Source organism: Eptatretus burgeri, chromosome 4, assembly GCF_056783735.1.
Source record: "Eptatretus burgeri isolate ZD-2024b chromosome 4, Ebu_testis_v1, whole genome shotgun sequence".
NCBI classification, from domain to species: Eukaryota; Metazoa; Chordata; class Myxini; order Myxiniformes; family Myxinidae; genus Eptatretus; species Eptatretus burgeri.
This window is the reverse complement of record NC_140964.1, coordinates 74,890,514-74,917,784: the sequence shown is the minus strand read 5'-3', so window position 1 is coordinate 74,917,784 and position 27,271 is coordinate 74,890,514. Positions and strand designations below refer to the sequence as shown.

Sequence of the window (27,271 nt, the reverse complement as noted above, 5' to 3'; positions counted from 1 at the left end):
CCAGAAGTATTCCTGGGGGTGTGGGGGAGTGAGGGCAGTGCATGGAGAGTGAGGAATAGAGTCTTTGATGAAGAGAGCAACTCCTCCTCCAGGACGAGGATCAGGTCTGTCATACCCGGAGGAGGGAGTAACCAGGGAGCGATACTCGGGAATCAGAGACGTCTTGAGGGAGGAAAGTTTCTGTTCAGCAGATTATGTCTGGTTTGTCAGTGGCAACCTGTATGGAAAGATCTGTCAGGTTGGAGCGAAGGCTCCGGATATTTAAGGTCCACACTGTTAATGAAGAGGGAGGGGAGGAGGCTTTGGGTGCAGGGGAGGGGAGGGGAGGGGGGGTAGGACGTGGGAGAGGAAAGGAGAGTTGTTGAAAGAGTGTGGGGGATTGCAGAAGAGCTTGGGGAGGGTCTGGATGAGGAGGAGAAAAGGCTCTGTGGTGCTGGGTTGAGGTACAGTGGGGAGTAATAAGAGAGTGGGCAGAAGGCAGTTCAGGATTTGAGCAGGTAGAGTGATGAGATGGAGGTGAGAGTGCGGGGGAAGGAGGGCGCTTTGTGGATGTGAGGGGGGGCAACTTTGAGAAGCGTGAGTGAGGGGGTTGAATGGAGGGAGAAGAGCGGGTGGGGAGTGTTGAGGGAGAAAGGTGAAGGGCAAGTTTTTGAGATAGGTGAGAGGGAAGCTTGGAGGAGGAAGAGTGCGATGGTTGCTTTGAGAGGGAGGGGTGAGAGGGGTGAATTGGCACTGAAGTTGGAAAACAAGGATGATTGATGGAAAGTGAACATCGATTGCAAACTGGGGTTTTTATTTTTAGTTCAGAAATGTGACTGAAGACATTTCTTGAGAGATGCAATGAAGGCGAATTAAGAGAATGGAGAGAAGAAACGTTGTAACAGTTGGATTTTTGGACAAGGTATGAATGAAAGGTCAAATTGAGAGAAATCTGTTGAAGTAGAAAATTAGTGAATTATGATACAGCAATGAGAACCACACGTGTGAAGGAGGAAGATGAAACATTATAAGAGACCGTTTTTATTCTTATGATTATTATTATTTTTTGATGGACATTCCATAAGATTAGGTAAAGGAAAGGTTGAAGAAAAAAATCGTGAGGTGAATGGTGAATTTGGATCGGTAAATGCAGAGTGAAGCTTATGGATCAATGAAAAGTATCAAGAAGAGGGTGGAGAGACACGTGGTGTCAGGAGGTGTATAGTTGGAAAGGATACAAGGAAAATTATTATTATTTTTTGTTTTGATGGATTTGTGAAGATGAGGTAAGATTAGGAAATGGAAGGTTGTAGGTAGAAATTGTGTACGTAATGGTGAGAGTGGGTCAGCCAAATTGAAGAAAGATGGTGTGCCAATAGGAGGAAGAAGAAGCATATTAAGAAGAAGAAGAATAATTTGAAGAAGAAGAAGAAGAAGAAGAAGAAAGATCAGTACTCATGGGTATGGAGGGAGAAAGGGTTGTTATTTTTTTTGTTATTTTTTAAATTTAAGACAAGAAACAAAGGGTGTAGTTGGGAGGGAATAGATTGGGGGGGGGGCATTGGGAAAAGTGGAGAAAATATAAATTGATGGTAATCGGGAGAGAATACAAGTAAAAATGATCATACACCTCGAAGGGAAGGACGGGAAGGCCTCAAGGAAACCCGATAAGACAAGGCCAACGAAAACTCATAAAATAGCTCGATTTTTTTTTAAACAAAACCTAACTAGGAACATATAGTAAACATGTGGGTGAGAAAATAAACAGTTGAAACGAAATAGGAACTACTCCATTTTGTGACATCCGTTTATTAGATTACAAATGATGAAGCTTTATCTGCAAATACACAAGAATATAACTGTTATTACCTTTACCAATGTTTGATGTTCATACAATACTCTCTATCTCCCTCCAAGTCGTTGTGATGGACAACGTAAGGAACAAGGACTGATATATTATGAGCATTTCTACCTGATGTGTAAACGAAATGAGAGTTTATATGGATATGTAACAAGAAAAGAAATAACCCGTGCGATCATGTGGGGTGGACTACCCATCATGCAAGACATGGACCGGGAGATTATTCTGCCCCAAACACGACGCTGGTCATGTCGTAGTCACCCAATGTTTGCCATGCAGGTGGACGCCGAGTACGTGAGCTTTGAGCACCGGTGACAGGAGTGGCAGGTGTTTTGATTTGTGAGGCAGGTGCTCGTAAATGCGAGGTGTTGAGTGGCGTCCTATAGTCCAAAGGCATCGAGTCGTCGTTCATCATTGGTGAGTCCTGGTATGCAGGAGTATCACCAGGGGGAGTTGGTGATGATGGCCCCATGAGGTCTGTGGAGGGTGGCGTTGTTTGATCCGGTGTTGAAGTGGTTAGATGGTTGTCCTGTTTGCATTGGAGCTCTGGGCCATGGTGATAGAGGTCATGTACGATGGAGTGACGTGGAGCCCGAGTGTGGACTGGGACGTATTTCCGGAGAAATTTCCTGTTGCGGAGCGTCGCTCGCCCTGAACCGTCGACACGTAGGACATATTGGTTGTGCTGGCGGACTTCAATCACTGTGCCTGTTTTGTCCCATTTGCGAGGATTGTGGCCAATCTGGTTTTGGATGCGGACGTGGTCTCCAACAGTGAGTGGTGGTAGCCTTCTTGTGTGCTCTGACCAGCATTCAGCAGTTTTCATGTGGTGTTTGCGGAGAGCGACTTCCCGGTTGGCTAAAGTGCCTCTCCATGTTTCATGGGGTCTGTATCTGCCTGGGAGGATAGGTATGAAGTCCTTTATCGGCCTGCCAAACACGCACGTGGCGGGGGATAGCTTTGTGTCCTTATCAGGACAGTTCCTGTTTTGCAGGATCGCACGCTGGAATGAATCTGTGTCCAGCTCACCATGAGGGCCGGTGTTGTCAGTGATCATGCGCTTCACGGTTTTGACTCTAACTTCTGCCCGGCAGTTACTATAGGGGAACGTGACAGATGATAGGCGGTGGTGGGCTCACCAGTTCAGTAGGAATTGGCGAGTATTGTCAGCAATGAATTCAGGACCATCGTCAGAAGAGAGTTCATCAGGTATGCCATAGGTGACGAAGCAGTGACGCAGGGAATCCACCAAGCCAGACGAACCTCCCGATGCCCTCTCAACGACAGGCCAATTGAAGTATCTATCGACGATGAGCAAGTTATGAAAGCCCTTGTATTGAAAGTAATTGGCGCATATGCATTGGAACGGGTCGTCTGGAAGGATCTGTTTCATGGGTAGTGCGCTGGGTTGTGAGGGAGCCATGCGGTTGCAGTTGTTGCAGTTGTTCCTGACGTATTTGATTGCAGGGGTGATTCCAGGCCAGAACACAAACAATTCAGCTCTGGCAATCATGGATGATACGCTTTGATGTGCAGCATGAAGAGCTTCCAGGCAGTCATGTCGGAGGGACGGTGGGATGACAATGCGATTCTTGTCGGTGATTACTCCATCCACAGTATGTAGGTGATCCCGGTATTGGTGGTATTCTTGGAGTGTCGATGGGATATTTTGACGAGAGATTGGTATGCCTGATTCGATGATGTTCACCAATCTGTTCATATTCTCATCACTACTAGTAGCCAATCGAACCTTGTTCCATGTGATCGTCTCGAGTGTTTTGAGGGATGAAACTGCAGCGATGAGGATGAATCGGTGTTTGATGTCTCGATGGTGTCCGCCGCTCTGTTCTTTACACCAGGGACATAGACCATGTTAAACATGTGGAGAAGTGTTTTTTCTTTGAGGTTCCGGAGTCGGTTGTTTGGGATTTCATCAAGTGATCCGTCGCCAAAGAGCTGAGAAGCGGTTTATGGTCGACCGTGATAGTGAGATCCTTGCATCCCAGGACAAAATAGTGAGCTTTGTCCAATGCGTCAGCCACGGCTAAGGCTTCTCCTTCAATAGGGGCATAACGAGATTCTGCTGAGTGTGTGAAACGACTTCTGACTAGTCGAAGTCGATCACTAGTGTGATCTTCCATCCTGTGGGACAGCAGAACATGGTGGTTGATTGACATGGGCAATGATTCTGGAAGAACCAGAATCCAATGCCGACTTTCGACCTTTCTGTGGCGAGGCATGTTGGTCTAGACTTGTCGAATATCTGTACGCCAAACTCAATCTCATTGACAATGACCTTCTTAGATTCATGAAACAGTTCGTTCTGGTGGTCGTCCCAGGCAAATGTGGTGCCAGGCTTGAGGAAGGCTCGAAAAGGTAGCATGCGCTCTGTCATACTGAATGCATATGAAACTTGATTTACCAGCCCAAACCATGAGCGAATATCCGTGATGTTTCTGGGAAGAGGGAATTCCATGATAGCCTTTAGGAATCGTTTGCAGGGCTGAACGCTATCCTGTGTGATCTGGAATCCAGCGAACTCCACAGTCTTCTGGCCAAATACGAACTTCTCTGGGTTGAGGGTGATGCCGTTTCATCCACAGATATTCAGCCACTTACAAGCCTGGAAGAAACTTTCTTCTAGGTTGTCAGCCCATAGTAGAGTGTCATCTATGCACTTTGTTTTGTTTGGAAAGTCAGAGGCTATCTCATCAAAACGCCTTGAGTATCCATTGCCAGAGGCGATATACCCTTGTGGAGCGGTACGGTAGCGATACCTGCCCCAGGGTGTGATGAAGGTCGTGAGGTGTCTGTCACCTTCTTCCAGTGGGATGCTGTGATATCCATTCCATGCATCAAATACTGTCTTCAGTGTTCCTGAGGGTACAGACCGTGCTTGGTGGAAGGGCGATTGTGTGTGATGGGTTTCGCGTGTAGCGTGGCAGTTCAGAGGTTACGTGTCTACGGTATGACGAGGTTTGCCGTTTTTCTTAGCACACACAACCATATGGTGGCACCACGTAACTGGCTCTCCGATTGGGACAGGTTCGAGAACACCTCGCCTAACGTCGCGATCCAATCTAGCTTTGACTTCATCCTGCCAGTGGATGGGGACTGGTACTGGTGTGTGGTGGGCCACGGGTGTAGCATCTGGGTTGATCATGAGACGTAGTGGTGGTCCATCCTTCATTGGGAGGGGTTGATGCTCGCAGGTATTAAAAGTGCTTGATCTGTAGTGATCCAGGAGGAATTGATGAAGTCTCTCACGGTTCGCTGACGTGGCTGGGAAAGGCAACTTTGTGGGCATTGGTGGTGGCTTCTCCCGAGGAGGGCAGTCACATTCAGATGTAAGTCCATTGTCATTTCTGGGTAGGGGGTCGAGTACATCTGAGGTGGTGTGGACTGTGTCTCTGTCTATCTCACCAACTGTAGGGAAGGTGTCTGTGATCATGCCCAGACTGATGCATGCATCTCGACTGAGGAAGAACTTGTCTGAACTGTCAGTGACGTAGGTAATCTGTCAAGTCTCCAGGTTGCTGCCATCTTTGTCTTCGCCTGATATCCTGAGAATGACGGCACCGATGATTTTGATCCCCTTGTTGTTGGCAGCGTGCATCCTCATTGTGACTGGGATTAGGTCTTTGGTCTTGAAGCCAAGGCCGGAGATAGATTTCATGCCAGCCAAACAGCTTTGACAACCAGTATCCGCCATACAAGTGATGCATTTGGACTTGGTCTTGGTGTAGAGATTGTATCCTAGGTGCTTGTAATCAACCTGGAACGCTCCGATCATCAGTTTAACGAACGGTTGGGGCTTTGATGATTTCCGGATCCAGGTGTCAGACAGATGGTTGTACAGGTGGTGGTCCAGGCTCATAGATTTGGGGAATGTTGCATCAGTTGCGACTGTGCACAGGGAATCAAACACGGCACCTTCTGATTCGTTAGCGTTGGCTTTGGTGGTTGATTTGTACTTGTTTTTGCACACATGATCGAAGTGATTGGTCTTCCCACAATGCACGCATGTATGACCATAGGCGGGACACTCCTTCTTTCTGAACTTGGCGAGAGATCGGTGCCCGTGTCCTTTCTTTCCACAGTAGTAGCACTGCTCTGACTTGTCTGTTGTTTTGCGATCATCGTCATGGTAGCCTCTTAGTGTCTCATTCTTGTGACGCCGGTAGGAGCTGCTGGCGGCATCCATCCCATGTGATTGTGACTGGAAGAGGAGTGAGGCTGAGCGTTTGCCAGATTCTTTAGCTTCGACAAACTGGTAGATTTCTTCGAGTTTCATGTTCTGGTTACGGTCGGCCATTAGGTCGAGTTGAATGTCCTGGTCAATGAGCCCACGGGTTACAGAGTCACAGAGGACCGGTTCTGTGTAATTCACATCTTGATTGCAGTGAGGGCATTGAATGATGAGTTTACATACACCTGCTTGACCACGGAGACGTGCCCCGAATGATCTGACGGGTTTTTCATGGTCCTGGTACATATCATGTAGTGTAGCGCGAGCAACCGTGATGTTCTCTTCTCTCACTGCAAGTCGCTTGATAGCCTTAATGACATCGTCCTCTGAATTGTTCGTTAGTGTGCCGCCAGCATTGCGAGTCAAGTCTTTTCTTAATTGTTCATCACAACATTCCAGCAGTTGGATGACCTTGTTTTTGCCTGTCACTTTGGTTGCATCTGCATCGTCGGACCATCGCGATTGGAAATAGGCCCATTCCTCACTTGTCCCAGCGGATGAGATCGTGGGATGTTTCACCTGCTCAACTTTAGCTGTAACGACGTTGACATTGGCAGCTGTGTGAGTTGTGGCATGAGTTGTGATGAGCGCCGCAGCCAGGACTGCTTCAACATCGCGGGTGGAGTACTCGCAGTCAGTGATAGGACAGTTTACGGTGGGCATCCTGGGGGTTGGTTGTCTCAGTGGTGATGTTCAATGCTCAGCTTCATCATAAATAGGAACTACTCCATTTTGTGACATCCGTTTATTAGATTACAAATGATGAAGCTGCATCTGCAAATACACAAGAATATAACTGTTATTACCTTTACCAATGTTCGTGTTCACACATTACTCTCTAAAAACATCACATATAACAACCGGCAACTTAACTTGGAGAAAGTCGGCAGAGACCCCTGAAAGAAGCTGCCGTCGCCCCAAACCCGGAACCGGAAGTCGAAATCTTACGCAATCATCCATTATCTGATATGATTTTCCACGATCTACTCTCACGGACTAATTAAAGTACATCATCGAAATATTACTTCTGTTTTGAGGATCAGATACGTCCGGACTAAATAAGTTTCGAAATCTGTTGTGAAATCTGATAATTTAATGAAATAACGAGTCTTACAACTAAGCCGATGTACCTTTTTATTTTAAGCAAGCAAGGCTATGTTCCCTCCTTCTCCATACGTACACAAGAAAATGTGAAATGTCCAAAGCATTAAACTTATCTTTTTCAACTGTTTGGAGAATTATGTTGAGTGAACAAAAAAAAGAATTATATTGAGTGAAGAGCTTCATTGAGTTATATGGTTTAATGCATTCACTGCTCGGACTCATGCCCTGTCCCCCAGAGGGACTGCCTATCCATAGCATCTGTGAGATCTGTGTCTATATTTTCAGAGGTTTCGTGAGGTGTCCTACAGGGAATCAAAGCAAATCTGGTAAAATAAAACAGACGTTAAAAAAAAGTTATAACGTTTCCGCCGACCCCGAACCCATGTACCATGTGACACGTGCACAGATAAGCAGGCAAAATGGTTTATTTCATGTGTGATTGAACTTTGCAACATCTCTAGGGTTGTTCTGCATTACACAGCGACTCTTTTATGGACAAAGTCATTTTATTTCATTAATTCATTTTATTTTATTAACGGCTGTGTGCGCGGTGAAGACTGGCTTTAAATTTAACGGGATCCTTTATGGTATGCAGCGACAGCCTGGCCAACCGTTCCTTATCAACCATTGAATTGGAGTGCTTGCACGAGTGCTTAAGCCACTTGCCGGTGCCCATTGTCGATAGCGGTCACGCGCTACGTCCTTCTGAGCGAATCGTTCACTCACTGCGGACGCCTTTGCCACATAATAACTTCTTTAGGCCCGGTCACACCTTGACGTTTTAGCCAACGTATGCCGATTTTTGATTTTTTTTTCTAAAACGCTGGCACACGTTGAATACGTTATGGGTAAGTTTTGATAACATTGAGAGCACGCTGAAAAACACTGCCATACGTCGTTGTACATTGGCTTTAAACGTTGTACTTTTCGGTTGTCCTCAAATTTTTTCATGCTTGAAATTTCACGACGTATGCCGGCGTATGACTCACACGTTCCGCTACGCTGGCCATAAGTTGTAGGCACGGTCTGTGATCGTTGACAGACGTCAACACATGCTACTTGTAAGTTAATCATAAGTTGAGACACGCCGAGGTAATGTTTAGCGTACCCGAAACTTATTTCTAACCTATGATTAACGTGTTGTTGGCACGTCACGCGATCGTTGCCACACATCGACAGACGTTACTTTTAAGTTACTCATAGGCTGAAAGACGTCGGTATAATGGATCGTCCTTGCATCAGCGTCCACGGCCACGGCCAGGACACTTATTTACAGCATTCTTCAAACTTTTCTTCGGCATGACGAGGATGTTCACACTTCGACGTCTAGCTTGGCTATGATTCCAATTGTCCATCGGCAGCGTCTATTTAAAATAGTCAAGTTTGAGCGTTTTAACACGTTCAGAAGAAACGCTTCAAATTTCCAAACCCCAGCGTCAAAAAACAAAGGCGAGTGACAGCAATTTAAATCGTTCATTGTAAACAATGAAACTAGCTGAGTGGTACCGTTTAAAAGTCGTTGAGTGTAAAAAAAATCCAATTGTTGAGCGCAAGCGTCTACTTTCAATAGTGGGGTTTGAGCGATTTAGCACGTTCAATAGAAACGATTAAAATTTCCGAGCGCCAGCGTCAAAAAACAAAGGCGAGTGACAGCAATTTAAATCGTTCATTGTAAACAATGAAAATAGCTGAGTGGTACCGTTTAAAAGTCGTTGAGTGTAAAAAAAAATCCAATTGTTGAGCGCAAGCGTCTACTTTCAATAGTGGAGATGCAGCCATTTAAATCGTTGAGTGGCAGCCTATGAACCTACCCGTGGACACGCGGACGCAAGGACGATCCATCATAACCCACACCCTCCCCCTCACACTCACCTACTACTGCCAACATGAACAAACTACTACTACTACTACTAATACTGATACTGATACTGATACTGATACTGCTGACATGGACATCGACTCAAAAAGGAACTCAAAAACACAGTTGGGTTCCCCTTTTATGAGCAGCATTTTTATATACCAATTCCCAAAACCGCTGGGAACACGTCTTTATATGGCAGTTGTAAGCTAGAAACACATTCTTTTTTTTTTTTGTCGACCGGAAGACGTCATTGGAATACGTCTACATACGTCGATGTGTGTTGGGACTACGTAAAGAATTGGTTCAAAGCACGTCAAACATAAGTTAGAAATAAGTTTCGCGTAAAAAAGACATTACCGCGACGTGTTTCGACTTATGAGTAGCTTAAAAGTAGCCTTTGTGGACGTGTGTAAGCATCCACATATCGTGTGTAAAACTTTTCCCCATCGCATGCAGAACGTGTGTCATACGCCGAGTATGTCGTAAAATTTTGAACATGTTTAAAATTTCTTGACGTACTCTACTTACTACGACGTATGATAGCGTACTTTAGCGTTGTACTCACGTATACCAAACTTACTCATACCGTATTTGATGTGCCCCCAACGTTTTAGACACATTTTTCTTAGGTCGGCATACGCTGGCAAGATCGCCAAGGTGTGACCGCGATGTTGTCACTTCCATTTCTACGGCAGTTATGATTCGAATCGTTGTGCGTCAGCCTTTTAATAGGCTACGTCACGACATCGTCGGCGATGCGTGCAACGCGCTATGCCTAAGTTAGACTATCGTTGGGCATAGGTTGTGTAGGCCGACAACAGGTTCAGCATTCGTTGGTATAAGTTATCTATAACACAACGAAACGTTCTGTGTCCATTACTAATATGTTATGCATACAACCAACTCGTTATGAATACGTCCGAATCTTAAAAAAAAACATCAAAAGTTCAACGTCAGCCAGCGTTTTACATACATTTTAATACGTTGCCATCGCTGGCTAAAACGTCAAGGTGTGACCGGGCCTTTAGGAATATTACCGTTTAAGAAAGGCATTCGTACAACGTGGAAAGGAAAAGCATCTCGTTTATCAAATAATTTGGTGTGAAATTTATTGTTATTAATATCGACTTGAAATTTAAAAAAAGAAACTGAAGTGTGTGTTTGGTTTACCTTTGTTAATTCGAGCTATTTTGGATACAAATCATCATGAAGCTGATCAAATACAAACCCATCATTAATTGTTAGTATATCATCAATGATATACCAACATAAAGATGTTTATAAGGAAACAACATAAAGATGTTTTCACATCTTCACGCAGTTGTTATTTCATTCCTGCACATGTTCTGAACCCAATCAGACTCGTACATGTGCAGGAATAAATTTTCAAAGAAAGGGGCTGGATCTGAATCCCTGGGTATCCCAACTGTCTGCTGGAGTATCTTGTTGCTAAATGTAAACAAACTGTTATTTCGGAGAAATCGAACACTTTCTTTAATGTTGTGGATACTGTTTATTATGGGTTTTGGAATGATCAATGATCCAGAATTGTTTAATACCAGAATAAAACCTCGCCTTTTCATGGTAATTTTTTAAAGCATTTATAAATTTGTTTCACCGCCCCCGTAATACTACCTGACAATGGTTTCAATCTGTATTCTCCACTTGCGATGATGAACCTCATCTTTCAAGGGTTTTTTTTTTTTGCGTTTTTGGGGATCCAGTAAATGAATGGTAATTTATAGTGTTTATCTAGATCTAACAGTCTTCTCGCGTTTGAGTGATTTACAAAGCGTTGTATCAAGTCGACGTGGATACACATACACACACTTAACGGAGGTGGATATTTTGAGACCTGGTATCCGGTAGGTCTCCCTTCTACCTCCAGAACCCCTTCCACGTGTGGAGATAGCAGCGAACAACAGCAACTTGTACACACACACACACACAGTAATGCATGCTTGTAAAAATTTCTCTCTTACAGCGGTTGGCAGTATTCATGTGTATTTCTGATTTGTATCCAAATATGACAGAAAATACTACACAGGTTGGAAAAACGTTTCCTCTAAATGAGGTAATTGCATAAATGGATGATACAGTTTTTGTTTTTTTAATCTAATTGAATTGCTTGGAATAAGTGGAATACACCAGCCATGGGCATAACCTGATGGTATGAGCACTTACCATTGAGCTGCCTAACCTGGGTTCGAATTCTGTCCACAGCTATAAACTGTTGTTCTGGTATTTCGCGTGCGGAGTGAGGCATCGATGTCTGTATGCACCATCCGTTCGAAGGACTCGAAGCCGGAGGGTCAGTCTGCCAGCACTGGAGGGTGTTGGTAAACGTTGAAGATCCCACGGTGACCTTCATGAAGAGGAGGTGAGTAATCACCGGAACTGCGAACAGATTACAAATTTCTGCCCAAATCACCTTCAGTTGAATGTCAAGCCTCGCAAGCTGATTTGTGAAAGACTTGGGACGAAAACGTTTCCCAGCTGACCCCACAAGATTTTAATAAGTTGGCCCTTTAAAGGAGTAGTCCATCTCGGCCTCGTACACAACACCCTTTATCATGAAGTCCCGATATCCTCAACCACTGCTATTTCATTCTTCGCCATTTTATCTCATTACGTCAAACCTGCTTGAATTGAATGATAATTCCACATCATAATTTATTGCAACCTTTTAGTATTGTTTTTCTACAAATAAACTTTTGTGACACTTGCATCTTGAGAGACGATTTACACTTAAATGAGCGATGATTTATTTTTGCATCGACTCTTTATGAGCAGGTCGTCAAGGTAATAAAACTGTAACTTAACACTGCCGGGCTTCGAGTCTTACAGATTCTGGAATAAGACCTGTCATTGAATAAGTTTTTCTGAATATTCTGATTTGGGAGGTTTTTCCAATGGATTGTTATTTGCTCTGCAGCATTCAGCACGCTAACTGAACCCACTGCATCTCTCCTAGTTCAGCCAATTTATTGACATTTAGCTCATGAAGGAGATACTTGTTTGTGTGCAGTGCTTCGTCGATGACTCAATGTGCGGCATCAGAAAATCATGCTTCTATGTACATGGCTGCCCATGAGATGATGATGCATTTGCAACTCGCAAAGGAAAGGAAACTGTAATCATTTGGTGGGTCGCCATACGCCGGAGCAGGAATGCATCAGCATGGACCCAGTGGAATGGCCGATTCATGTACCAATGCTCCGAGTGTTTAATTTTACTTGCCACGGCAGCGTAAAGCCGAATCAGAAATAAGAAGCTTTAAATTCTCCTCAGTTTCGTGGTGAAATACTTCAAATGCAATGCATCGATTGTTGGGAAATTCTGCACATCAATCAGAGGAGCATGAAGCGAGAGCAGGAGTGGATCAGCAAAATAGAAGAACTCAGCTGTAGCTTGGGAATTGACCAAAGGCAAGGTATAGTCGGAGTGAAGTGGCTGCCTCGTTCTCGGTACCGTCCTCTTTTATTTTCTTGCAATTTTGTAACACCCCGTCCCCCCCCCCCTCCGCCCACCCTTGCCGTTCCTATACCCCTTGGGACCAAATTTTGTCACGATGACCAGGAAGTAACTGCGGCTGGGACAGGCATGAGCTGCCTTGGGGAAGAAACAGAAAACGAGGCTGGTTCACTATCGCAGGCGAGTGGCCGGCGTCCCAGTGTCTACTGTCTGCAATAACTCAAACATTCCAGCAATACTAGCCTGTCTGTTCCTCCAAACGAGGGCCGACTAAGCTTATTGGTTGGTCAAAACGCAGCCGAGATGTTTATTGCTGGAGTCGGTCGCTACAACAGGCCACCCAGCCACGGCAGTACCTCCAGCCTCCCCTGTAGAATGTTTGCGCCAGGTGTTCATCGTCACGAGAGTACGCCATGCATCTAAACCCGACCCTAATTGGATGTACAGGGGAGTTTGGGAGGTTCAGGGAGATCTTCCGAGCAAGGAGGCGTAGTTTGTTTTATTACGAGTGAGTGAAATATTTCAATCTTGTGCACAATATTCTTTCTGTTTCTCTGCCGCGATGTCCATAATAACAGCTGTAACCTGTTTTTAACGTATCTTAGGACGAGTTCATAAAGTGTGATGTTTTGCTGAACGCGTCAATGAATGAAGGATATTGCACATCCTTCATTGCCACCGTTGATTTAATGCATTGTCTATTTTACAATATTGTCGTTTAACAGCCGAGAATATCCTATCACTTCAAAGTATAGAGCCTCAATATTTCAGGAACATCGATCGTCGTTTCATCACACAGAACCTCATCATTTAACAGCCTAGATTTCTGCTCTTCGGAGCCAAGAAGATCACAATTTAAAATCTTAGAACTGCATCATTTATGAAATTAGAATACAGCCGAGTGAGTCCTCATTTTACTCGCTTAGACGCATTAAATCAGCCCACAAGTTAAAACCTCAATTCTGCGCCTTAGAACCTCGTTCTTTCACGTGATGATTTCACCATTCAATGTATTTTTCATTTACATCCTAGAACCTCCTCCTACAAACCACAATGTACCTGTTCCACAACCTTCGGTCTCATTATTTCCAATTATATAACATCATGGTGTCATAACCTGGAACCTCATAATTTAACAAAAAGCTGGAATCTCTTCATTCACACACTCCATGTAAAAGCTGATCATTCGACATCCTGGAAAATGTCCTCAAATTCAAGAAGTAGGCCATTAAACACTTGTAAGGAAATTGCTTCCGTGCAACTCGGGATATGATTGTGGACAAGCTTTGGTACGGAAATTGGAGAACTAAGTCCCATCTCTTACATGTGCTTTTTAATCACCACTTAGTCAGTCTGGGGGCCCGTGAGCTACGGTATATATACAGTGTGCAGTTAGCCAGAGGAGGGAAAACAAACCAGATTGGAAGGGAAGGCCATTCTTTCTCTTTTCCTGTTTACGTGCAGACGAGGTTAAATTTTAGTCCAGCGCAAGCTTTCCTTACTTTCAACAACGTACGCCATTAAAGTGCACGATAGCAGCTTGCGGTAAATGGTAATGTCACGCTGTTCAAGGTTTTATTTAGCACTCCAATCGTGTATCTTTACTCGATTATTATTCCATTCCTCCACCACGATTGGGAACTGTTTCCTGATGAGTTCCAATTCCTGCTTTTCCCTCTAACTCTCCAGGCCTGAAAAGTTATTGTGAAAGGAAAACTCCATTTCACGTTGTAATTTAATTTTTCCACTTTTTGTTTCTCCAGATCATTTTTGAAATCTAAACTTATTTGATGATTCGAGGCCCAAATTTTTGGACCTTGAAATCTGCTCCAAATTTATCTCTTAACCTATTTATAATCATCAACATGTGTGTCCATTGTTGCCGCGCCTTCGATACAGGTCGTTGTTATGTCTTTACTGACAGTTATTACTTCCCCAAGACCGGTTCTGTTTTGTTTTTGCCTGGAACACATCAATTTTCCTTTCTCTGTCTGTTTAAGCCATTTGTGGCCATATCAGTTCAAACCCTTCCAATGTGAGTGAAATCAAGTGAAAGCAGATGTGGAATGTTTGGAAATCCCTTGTAAATGAGATGACTTTTTTAATCATTTTTTTTTTTTTTAGAAAACAACATGGCAGCTAAATGAGAGTAAGACGTTATAATGTTACATTGTAGGATAAATTGTTAACCTTTCTTTCCCTGTAAGAATTGATGTGCAATAATAGCAGGCCAAGAGACCCTCACACGGAGCCACACAGTGCAGGTAAAGACGAACCACAAAGTAGATAAGGAAAAAAGAAGAAAAGGAAAGCCTTTCTTTGCCTCTCCCTTTGCCTCTCCCTCTGACTCTCCACTTACCTGAACTCAGCAAAGGTCTTCAGGCACCTCATATCCATCGAGACCACTTTGCGCTGATGTGTGTATTATTGTTCTTGAAGAAATGTTATCACCCATACTTCAGAGGTTATTCCCAAGATCTCAAGTGGATTTTCATCTCTCACACAGAGAACATACCCTGAGGTATTTAACATCACTTAGAGAGTGTTTGAGCTTTCTTCTTAGACCACTTCTATTGCCAACTTTCATTATCCGCCTCATGCACACAGCTCCTGCTGAAATATGAAGTCAGGCTGCAATCTGCCACATGGAGTATCCTTCACGAGCTTAGACTTGACGTTCTAATTGCTTGTCATGATATTTCCTTCCCAGGAGCCACAGGAAACACCATTCATTCATTTCACCACAATGATATCTCCACCACTATACTTGTATATACCACTATACTTCTGCAGGTGTGGCACTTTATGATTCCTTGCACAACAACTAATCACTGTGGACAAAATCATCACGATCATGACTGTACCACCGAGTGATTCATTTCACAATGTCACAATGTTGCTTGTTTTTTTAATTTTATACCCAGATGTTCCTCTGTTTGAATAATCTTTAATACAATGGAGCAAATGCATGTACATTTCGATTTATCCGCCCGATCACACTACGTGCCTTCTGATTGATCGGTTTGCATTTGCAGGTACAATCGTCTGGGTGGCAGAAAGGCCATTGTTTTTTGTGGATTATGCGTTGTTACCATGCGAGACATAGTCTGTGACTGATGCTCACCATTACAGCCAGGAGGTACAATTTAAATTTAAATGATGAATGTGGTCATCATTGGTTAGATATTTATATGGTATGCCATCTTGATGAGAGCATATATGCCCAAATTCAGGATGGCATTCCATTGAAGTCATGGGGACTCACTCCTATGGATGGGGTCCAATTGTCTGACGATGCCTTCTGATCTTTTGGGGTTAGAATGTGTGTGTTTGATTGACCATGTGCTTCAGCCTTTGGGCTTGGGGACATGTGTATGCCAGTGGAACAGTCTTGTTGGAATGTGCACTTTGGCCATGGGGTCGAGGTGCACGTCCCAAGCTGTTTAAATGTTTTGTTTTGTTTTAATATAAAAAGGTACCTTCATAAGAGGTAAATAAGCATGAAATCCAGATAGACAGCACTGTTTGATGGTTAACCAATGGTGCCCATAAAATTTCTATCTGTTTGACATGAGTCGCTGGGCTGAAGCCTCCAGGTCAGCGGTGATGCCTTGGTGTATGCTTGCACAGGACTTTACGTCCATTGGAGATCAGTGATCACTCATCACACTCCACACATTTCAATTTATCTGCCCCATCGCACCACGTGCCTTCTGGTTAATTGGTTTGCATGAGTGTGAACTATCATCTGGGTGGCAGACAGGCCATTGTTCTTTTTGGCTTGTGCGGTGTTACCATGTGAGATTGCCTGGTGTTGGCTTAGTGGCTGGGGCGGCGGCTTGAGATTCCAGGATCCTGAGTTCAAGCCCCGTTGGGCCGCTGAATTAATACACCAGGGGGTTGACTCAGCCTGTCATCTTTCCGAGTTCGGCAAAATGAGCACCAGTGTACTGGTAAGGGGACACTGCATCAGCGGCAAAAAGCCGCGTCCCAACCAATGATGCAACCAGAAGCCACAGGCTGCACTCGATAGCCAACCATGTGAGATGTAATCCGTGGTTGATACTCACCATTACAGACAGGAGGTATGATTGAAATAAATATAAATATATATGTACATAGAGAAGTAGAAAACAGGAATTAATTCCTGCGTGGGGCTCGTGTGAAACAGAGTCCGGCGATATATCAATATACCGGTTATATCAATATCATTTTTCATATCGATATACCGGTATTGGAATTCTGAATATACCGGTATACCGAAAAAAATCGATATGAAAAAAAAAAACTCAGTATATCACCAACAAATCGAAGAAAGGTGTTTACAATCTTTAAATACCGTACATGATTTTAAAAGCTTTGATGCATCTCTGCGAAACATGGAACAGGAACAGTGAAACGTATGATGTCAAGACGTACCAGGAAGTAAGTGCAGTATGTGTTAACTTTTAACCCTCGGCATCCGAGCTCAATGGCTCCGTTCAAGTAATCATGTTTTTCTTTGCCCTCATGGCTGGTTTTAAAGCAATTGGTTAGTTATATGAATCGGGTGTGCTTTCGAAATACTGTGCCGAGTCAGTGATTCGCGATAGCGATACTGGTATGAAAGTGATACTGTTATGAACTATGAACTAGTTCTCGTTCCCAGAATAAGATTAGTCCTCAATCTGCATGTACAATCGAGTTACAGCTACCGCCCATTGTTTCGACTTTCGAGGGATGGGGGAGGGAAACGGCGTTGAGTTTTTAGTGTGTTTCATTCCATAAGTAATATGCCTGGTCCCCTGAGTCTCAACTCTCCAACTTTCATCTTTTAGTCTATCAATCCATCTTTCAACCCTTCTTTAACTCCAGCTCTCCATCCATTGCCGGTCCCTTGCCCTTTAACTTCCAAAAAGTAACTCACGAACTCCTCAGTCCTCATGATCCTTCCCTTTTTGCCGTTCAAACCACGTAATTCCCATGGGAAACTTCCCTCACCTGAATCCACCCGTTCGTTCCTCCATCTCAAAACTCTCTCGTCGTCCTTCCACCTCCCAATCCCCACTTCCCACCATCCCCTTCAAACGTCCCTGTTCATTTTAATTTTTTTTTCCAAGTGATTCTTCACCATTGAGAGATCAGGCCAAAAACTATATCGAGCACAATATCTCAAAAGGTTATGGATGGATTCATACGAAACTTGGTGGACAGTTTGCGAGTACCACTCAGAAGAATTGCTTCAAATTTGGTGAAAATCTGAATCAAGATCTTTCTGCGAGAGTTATTTAATTTTTAACTGATTCTTCACCATTGAGAGATGGGGTTAAAAATGAAATGGCATAATATCTCAAAATGTTGTGCACGGATTCGCATGAAACTTTGTGGACCGGTTGGTTGTGTAAAAAGGACTAATTGATTCAATTTTGGTTGAGATTCAAATCTGGATACGAGAATTTTTCAGGTGATTCTTCACCATTGAGAAGCCAAAAACTATGGAGAGCATCATATCTCTAAAAGTTGTGGACAACTTGTGACAAAACTAGGTGGATGAGTTGGTTCGGTAACAAGAACAAGCCGATTCGATTTTGGTTCAGATCCGGATTCAAATCCGGCCTATCAGTTGGATACAAAATGTAAACTGTTCAGCCTGGCAGAGTTATGTGCTCTACCAAGTGTCGTTCCATTTCGCCTAGTGTCGATCTATGAGTGATTTTTCATTTCAGGTGTTTGTTTGTTTTTCTGCTCTGCACTCTTGCACCACAAAACTAAATTAGCTTAAAACTGCAGCTTGTGCTCGGGGGTGAAGGTTTCGAATTGGTGGGAGTCGATGAAAGGATTGAGGGAAGTGAGGGATTGGGTTGAGTGGAGGTATGTAAAGGTGTAAAAAAGGCAGTTAAGTGGAAAAAAGAGAATAAGTGAGGGTGGATAAAGACTTTGAGGGAAATGTGTGAAGGGATCGAGGGGAATGAGAGAAAGGGTTGAGTGGAACGTGATGAGGGTTGCTGAGTAAATAGTGTAGGTTTGCAGGTGTTAGTTGTCGGGGGCCATCTCATGTGTATTAGGCAGCTTCGTAATAATGTATACATATTGTTATGTGGAAGGCGGTCGGGGTCCATAGTTGGACTGTCATAAGTCAAATATGGTCTGTGTGTTTCGAGGAAGTTCGACTGTCATGTGACAGGGACCTGTCAGAGTAAGTCTTTTGCTGCACATGACACTGATGAGGCAGCATATGTAATTTATAGCAAGATAGACAGAGTAAGGTTGTAAAATGTCTGACCTTCTGAAAGGCGAGGCCAGGCGAGGAATTGGAAGTTTCGAGGCACATTGAAGCGGCTCGGTAGGACCATCAAAATCTGTCTGGCCATTGTGTGCGAGCCACAGCAGTGAAATGGGCAGTGGAGCCCAGAAGAAGACTCGAAGACTTTTTTTTTTAAATTGAGTTCACCCCATGGGCGCGACAGCCCGGAATATGGACCTACCACAATTATCGGGAAACGAATGACGGGGCCTGCAGCAGGAAAAAGTGGGCCTGAAGTACGGAGGGCAGGCCAGGGGGCCGGAGGTGGGGGAAAGAGTTTGGGACAGAGTCACAGGGACTGGAGCTGGACATGCACAGAGAGTTAGAGGCTGGAGCTGAACTTTAAGGCTTTAATCATCTCTCGCATTCCCTCTGTTTCACCGTCATCTTTTCTCTCCTGGTCTTCCACCGCATCATCTTCTTCTGCCGTCTTTGACCACATCATCATCTTTTTCTGTCTTTGACTGGATCGTTCCTGCAACACTGCCTGTCCTGTGCAGTACTTTGCCTGTGCACCAGCGACCTGGATATACCAGTTGCTTTGTGCAATCCAAGTCCTTGCTTGCCCCATTTCTCTTCATGTGAATTGGTATTATTCAATTGGTAGTCCCTCCTTAGCAGGGAATATTTATTATTCCTTGTCCTTAAGTTTGTGTGCCCCCTCATTCATATCTGTGTCCATTGATCATTTGGTCCATACCGTTTTCAATAGCGTCTCGTTTTCCCTCTTCCCTTTACTAAACTTCACAATAAACACCCTTATAATAAAAAGAGACATCTTCCTACCCATTGCCTTTCGTGCGTGTTCTGCCGCCTGGTTCGGTTTTTATTTGGGTGACCTCTTGGGGAACGGTAAAGAAAAATAATTAAACACAGCGAGAGATCGTTTGGCTATTTCCTGGGATGAAAGGTTCCAGCGTTGAGGAATACTGTCTAGACATGATCATCACCATCATCATCACCACCATCATCACCATCACCATCACCATCATCATCACCTTTTCCATGGTTCACCAAATGGCTGCTTTCCAAACTGCACGATCCCTTGCTGGCCCTCTTGTTTGGCCTTCAACTCTCAGATTGTCTCTCAGCAACAAATCCCATGGACAGCCTCCAGCTCTCCTTCCATTCACATTCATATTTATACACCTCTTCACACAACTGCCCACGCCCATCCTTTCCACATGTCAAAACCACCTCAACCTACCCCTACACATAACCTCACTCATGCTTTCTATACCTAACCTATCTCTTAATTCCACATTTGGTTTCCTCTATCCTTCAGTGTCACATTACGCATCCATCTCACCATTTTCATTTCATTTCGTTCACACCTCCGTTCATCCTCCTTTTTGATCACCCATGTTCCACTGCCAAATAACATCACGCTTCTAACATAAGCTGCATAAAGTTTTCCCTTTAATCGGAGAGAGGTCCCTTTTGATGTCAATCGGGGTAACAGCTCCCTAAACCTTCTCCAGCCACTTCTAATTCTTGCATTCACTGCTGCCTCCACACCATCACCTGCACAAATCATATCACCAAGATAACAGAATTTATCTTCACATTCCAGAGATGTATCTGCATAAACTAACATTTCCTCTCTAACTGGAGCCACTTGTTTACCTGTGTAAACAGCACATTTGAAGTCAGGTACCACCTGCAGTCTACCCCTGATGCCACTACACCTCTTGTGCACCCAGAAGTTGCAGGAGTTGCACAATATTGAATTGCTACCTACACCTTTTCTACAGACAGGACAAGGCCACCTCCCTCTTTTTTCCACACTTCTTTCTCCCACACGACGAATAAGTACTTTTGTTTTCACTGTATTCACTTTCAGTCCTATGGCCTCCATACCCTCCTTCCATACTGCATATTTATCCATTACCTCTTCCACATTGTTGGCAGTCAGCACTTGGTCATCAGCATACAGGAGTTCCCAAGGTAAGCCTCCTCTAAATTCCTGTGATATAGCTCCAAGAACCATGATGAACAGGATTGGACTCAAGACTAAACCCTCAAGACTGAACACCCACTTTCACTTCAAAATCCTCACTCTGCACTCCATTTACCCTCACAGAGGTTTTTGGGCCATCATACATTGCCATGACTACCCTAACTCACCAATCCTCCACACGTAACTTTCTCATGGACCATTGCACCACTTCCCGAGGCACCCTATTGACGCCTTCTCCAAATCCACAAATATAAAGTGCAGTTGTCTCCTCTTCCCCAGATATGTTTTCCTGCAATTGCCTCTATTGTGCCCCTTCCTGGAATGAAACCAAATTGCATTTCATGTATATTAACACTCTGTCTTATCAGTTTATCCATGACTCTCTGTACCACTGTTGTGGAATTTTCTGATTTGTCCTATTAACCGACCTGGTGTAAATCCTGTTACTCAATCTGTAAGAAACAATAAATTCACTGTCCACTACAAAAAATACATTTGATCAGAGAACATTTATTTTGTGGTACCACGTTGTCCAAATCACTGAGATGTAAACATCCCAATGATTTGCACTCAGCTAAGTTTACATTTTCTGACATTTATATGCTTTCGTGGGAGTGGAGAGGGCTGGGAGATTCAAAGGGAGAGAGAACATGGTGATTCAGCTGGCCTTGGTGAGAATCAGACAAAATACTAAAAAGCAGACAACCAAAAGGAGTACAGGATAAGACCGTAGGTTATAGGTCTTTCAAAGAAATGAATATAAGGAATTGTGTATATAAAGGCAGCGAGTACATGGGTCTGATAAGCATTAGGCAAAATAACTCAAACTGCAATACGTGTCCACTGGGTGAAAGAGAATGACATAATCATGGCAAAAGTTGCAGTACCATCAACCAGGCCACCCTGTCTCATAGTAAGACTCCCCCCCCCCCCCATCAACACCCAGAAAAAGGGAAACACAATTGACAGCCAATTCAACTATAGCATAAATATTAAATTTATAAAGCACCAGCAACAATTATGATTGAGAGTACATGAATATAATTCTTTTTACTTCCACACTACCTTCTTTCCATGATCCAGCAACTTCAGGTCCCTATATAGCTGCCCCTCAAACTAAGGCATCACCCTTCCCTTTATAAATATTCACGATTACACTCTTCAACCAGTCATTTGGGACAGATGTCTCCCTTATAATTGCATTGATCAATTTAGTGATTAAATTCACTCCAATATCACCAGATGCCTTCAGCATCTTTGTGACAATACCAGTGCCGCTCACCGCTTTACCATTCTTCATTTCATCGATGGCTTTCTTCACCCGTTCATTCTTTATCTCAGGTGGTGGGCCCTAAACCGGATCTACTGCCTCCAGAATATCCCTGTTCCAAGGGAACTCCTCATTTAGCAGGTGTTCGTAGTAACCCTTCCAAGCATTTCTAATCTCCCCATGGTCAAGCAGTACATTTCCCATATCATCCTTCACACATTGTTCTCCGATGAGATCCTTATTTTAACTTATCATTTGCTTTGCTTTCCTAAATATGTGCCCTCTACTATCTGCATTAATCGCATCTGAAACCGAATTCTGTACTTATTTTTTTGTTTTGTAAACTCCCCTTCTTTCCCTCCATTTTGCCACTAAGTATTCCTCCTTAGTCCCTCCCTTTTTTCAAATCCTAAATGGTCTTTTTTATTCTTGAATCACCCTATCCACCTCATTGTTCCACCACCATGTAACCTCATGTCTCGCTGGGCCCTTCGTCCAGCCACATGTCTTATCAGTAGCACGCAACAACCCATCTTTTCAAGAGTCCCAACAGCTATCTACATCCTCTCTTACCTTGGAGTTTCCAAGATTCATTTCCAAAAATTCCCTATAGAAATGTCCCTTACATTCTGATCTCTTTCCATTCTCTTCTCCTTGGGACATAAGGTTTCCTCTTTTTCCTGCTCCAATTTAACTTAACATCATACACTCGTTTAGCCTATGCTGTAAGACATATTTTTCTCCACCTATTGTTTTCACATCCTTAACCAACTTCCTGTCTAATCTCTGAACTAGAAAGTAGTCTCCCTGGCTCTTTATACATCCTGACTCATAAGTGATCAGTATGCTCGGCCTCTTCTTAAACGTTCTGTTGCAGACGACCGTATCTAAAGCATCCCCAAACTCATGTTCTTCCACCTTCAGTGTTTCTAACTCCAAAACCTGACCCACCATGCACACCCTCGCATCCTGACAACTCTCCAACATATCCATTCAAATCCTCTTCTTATCACAACTTCTCTCTCTCTCAATAATACCTGAAACAACATGCACAAGTGTGTCCCAAAAATCCTCCTCCTCCTCCTCCTCCTCCTCCTCACTTAATCCTGTCTGTGGGGGCGAATGTTAGTGCTCTTGATAATATACGCTTATCAAACAACGGCTTTAGGACTATAACTCTTGCATTTACCCTCCAAACCTCCAACACCCTCTCCACCCACTTCTCAGCCACCATAATCCCAACACCACCAGTTCCAGAGTCACAACCTATCCAAAATAATGTACACCTATAATTTCTACCTGTGACCATTTACGCAGCACCTCCCCTCCACCTTGTTTCTTACACACAGCATACATTGACTCTTCTGCAGATCAAAGTTTCCACTATCTCACCAGCTCTGCCACGCATCGTACCAACATTCAGATCAGCAACTCTAATACTTATCTTGTCACGCTGACCGGATGCCTGAAGCATGACAGGTTTGCTTTCATTTGTAATTTGTACAGCAGTAGATTTTGAAGGAGAGGAAAGTGAGGGAACCTGAGTATGAAAGCCACCTGCCATAGTACATGCCACAGCAACCCCAGACATCAGCATGTTTACATGACCTAATGCCGTAACACCAGCAGTCCAGTGGCCTCATGGGTGATGCATCCCAGCATGCTTCAGGGACACCCATCCATGCACGACATGGCACAAAAGCAGATGGGGTATTTTATGCCTGCTGATAGAGCAGCCTACAATAACGCTATGACTGGGTTTGGGCTCCTGTACCATCAGGCAGTAAGTGCCAACCTGTTAAGACACACACCCTGTACCCTCTGGTGAATGCAGCAACACTGTCCAGTGTCACCACAGCAACTACCCAGATGGGGAAGCATAAACTCAGGTCCTCATTTCGCCAAAAGTTGTGTTTGAGGCTCGATTTTTGTGTCCGGATGCCCTTCCTGACGCCACCACCGTATCAGCTGTGGGCCTAGCCTTTGTCTAAAGACATACGCTACAAGGCAGCAGGGGGATTTGCGATCAGTTTCCTTCTCCAAGGTGGACTGCCTACCAAGGATAAAGAGCTCCACCTGCCCTGGTTGTATTGGTGAGTGCTAAAGCATGTCCTCGTGCTGGAGGACCATGTACACTACACCTCCAGGGTACCCACCTGTTCAGAGATCTTCCAGACATTTAGCCAGTGTCCCCAAGAGCATAATTATCATGGTGCACCACGAGGAGGTAGTCTGGAAGTCTTGGCAAGGGTAGAGGCGATGTACCGGAAGGAAAGACTTGCACAGATGGCCTTCTTTTCGCTCACAGAGCTATCCGGCGGCCATAGCTAAAAGCAAGGAATGGTAAACCACAACTTCTCTTACTACAGCACTAGATGCATACTACACCTGCCCTGTGGGAAACCACCACATTATGTATCGTTATGTTTGTTAGGGGAAGTGGCGTTGGATATTATCATCAAGCAATTTGGAATGTATAGAGTAACATGGTCCATGTATGGGTAGTTTGCCAATCTCGATGTAATAAGTAGAGACACGTCAGCTGAAATAATGTCTTGTTTGCATGTGTACGATAAAAGGGGGGGGGGTGCGTGGTAATAATTAGTTTGGGATTATGATGAAGGAAATTGTGCATATAACCTCTATGTAAACCTCTACCGGGGGTGGGCGCCGGGAGACTTTGCAAGAGGAAGAGAGGGGCGGAGCATGGATCACCTCCTAGGGGTGGAGTGTTTTGTTGCGCCGGTAGAAGAGGGAGGAGCTGATTGGGCGGTTGGGTGTATAAGTGAGCGGTTGGTCTGGCAAAAAGGGTGAACACAAAGAGAGTCAAATTCGGAGGAGAAAAGAGAATGTTGGAGAAAAAGGAGAGTACTAAGAGAGTCTGAGGAGGTCGTCCTACCAGCCCTTTCATCATTGCTGCCTTGCCCGTTCACTGACCTGCCCATGTGCCTTCGTCTTCTCGTCATCCTGCCCATCACCTCATCATCTTGCTCATCATCTCATCACTGGCTCGTGGCTGCTCCGTGCTATCCTTCTATCCACTACCACCAGAGCTGAGTCCCCCGGTTTTGTCCCTTTCCTGTCTGGAGTGAGTCACCTTAGTTATTTAGATTTATTTTATTCACATTGTGCATAATTATATATATTCGATTCCTATGTTCCCCTTTCTTCCCCACCACTACCCGCCGTCGTCTCGTTGCAATCACCATCCACTGGTTCTTTCTCTTTGGTGACGGGGAAATAAACCCGTTGGTTTTTAAAACTCTACCTGTGCACGCGATGTTTGCCATAAATCAGAATGTCATTTGAGGGATCAAAAAGTTAGTTTGGCTCATCCGTCCAGCATTGGTGTTAATTGACCTCCACACAACAGTATGTATACATTGGCCTGCAAAAGTGTTCACCCTCCTCTTAAGTTTTCACATTTTGTAGCCACCTTAGCAAATTTCATGATTCTTTCAAATCGAAGTTATTATACAAGAGTTTTCATTAACTACTCCAAAGTGAGAAAGCAGAAAAAATGCGGATAAAATGTGAATAATTTCGATTAACAGAGAAAATCAGACTATTCTCAGTTGCATAAGTATTCAACTCCTTTGCCTAATTAACCCTACATCACTTCAGGAGCAAATTATTTGTTTGAAAGGTTACAAAATAAGTGCAACAGGTTTTACCTCTATGTAATCAGCAGTTGAACTTAAAAAAATAAGCTCCCCCACTTATCTTGGCACATCTCACTTGGTCAACCAACAAGGCAAACAAGAAGACCAAGGAGCTTTCCAAATAAGTCAGACATGAAGTGGTGGAGAAGCACCGTTCAGATGAGGGAAAGAAGAAGATTTCAAAGTCATTCATTATCCCTTTGTGTGCAGTGAAATCCATCATTAAGAAGTGGAAGATGTATCATACCACACAGACTCTACCCAGATCAGGTCGCCCATCGAAACTCAGCAGCCGGGCATGCAGGAAACTTGTTTGGGATTTCACCGTAAATCAAACAATGACTTTGAAAGATCTGCAAGGCTCTTTATCCGAGATGGGGCTCAGTGTTCATCAATCAACAATATCCCGTTCCCATCACAAAGCTGGACTCTATGGACAGGTGACAAGAACGAAACCATTACTGAAAAAGATGCATCTAAACGCTCACATGGAGTTTGTGAAAAAGCATCTTAACGATACTGCAGGCATGTGGATAAACGGTTGGTGGTCAGACGAGACAAAAATTGAACATTTTGGTCAAAATTCAAAGCGATATTTCTGGCGCAAGCCCAACGCTGCACATCCCCCAGTCAACACCATCCCTACTGTCAAGCATGTTGGTGTCAGCATCATGTTATGGGACTGTTTTTCATCAGCAGCAACTCGCAAGCTTGGAGGACAATGGATGGACGGTGCAAAGTACAGGAGAATCCTTGATGAAAAGCTGTTCGAGTCACCCATGAATCTGAACCTGGGTCGGAGATTCACATTTCAGCAGGACAATGATCCGAAGCACAAAGATAAAGCAACATTGGAGGAGCTGAATAAGAAGAAAATAAATGTTCTTTTGAGTGGCTCAGTTAAAATCCTGACTTAAACCCAATTGAACATTTATGGCGAGACTTGAAAATTGCAGTCCATTGACGATCCCCATCAAACTTGGCAGAACTAGAGCAATTTTCACGTGAAGAATGGGCAAGGATTTCACCATCTCACTGTGCAAAGCTGGCAGAGACCAACTCCAAAACACACAGAGCAGTCATTGCTGCAAAAGATGCTTCCAACAAGTACTGACCTAAGGGGATGAATACTTTTGCAACCAGTGTATTGTGATTTGTATGTGTTTTTGCAGGTATTCCTGACATATAACCTCTACCGGGGGTGGGCGCCGGGAGACTTTGCAAGAGGAAGAGAGGGGCGGACAGTGTTCCTCCACCTCCAACAGTGTTCAGTTTGATCTCTTCATTTATAATACAAAAATTCATTTGCAAAAGTTGTTTCTGCATAATTCGTAATTCATCTAAATGTGGTATGATTGATCAGCGGTGAATACTTTTGTTGGCCACTACACACACACACACATATATATATATACATATATATATACATATATATATATACATATATATATACATATATATATATATATATATATATACATATATTTATATTTATTTATATATATATATATATATATATATATATATATATATATATGTATATATATATATATATATATATATATATA

At 43.7% G+C, this 27,271-nt stretch overlaps 1 protein-coding gene and 1 pseudogene across 2 annotated transcripts in view; one reads left to right on the top strand and one right to left on the bottom strand.

The window, feature by feature from the left end:
- Positions 1-3,947: 3,947 nt before the first annotated feature.
- LOC147028375 (uncharacterized) lies at positions 3,948-6,921 on the bottom strand (annotated as a pseudogene).
- Positions 6,922-11,375: 4,454 nt separating this feature from the next.
- The window catches only part of LOC147028374 (uncharacterized), a 183,313-nt gene continuing 167,417 nt past the window's right edge, over positions 11,376-27,271 (top strand). Inside the window, exon 1 of one of the 2 annotated variants that reach the window (XM_085878702.1) lies at positions 11,376-11,434. The gene's annotated coding sequence lies outside the window, so the exon portion shown is untranslated. Of the gene's footprint in view, positions 11,435-12,921; positions 13,037-27,271 lie in introns of those variants that run through there. The other variant, XM_085878703.1, reaches the window with a different exon arrangement.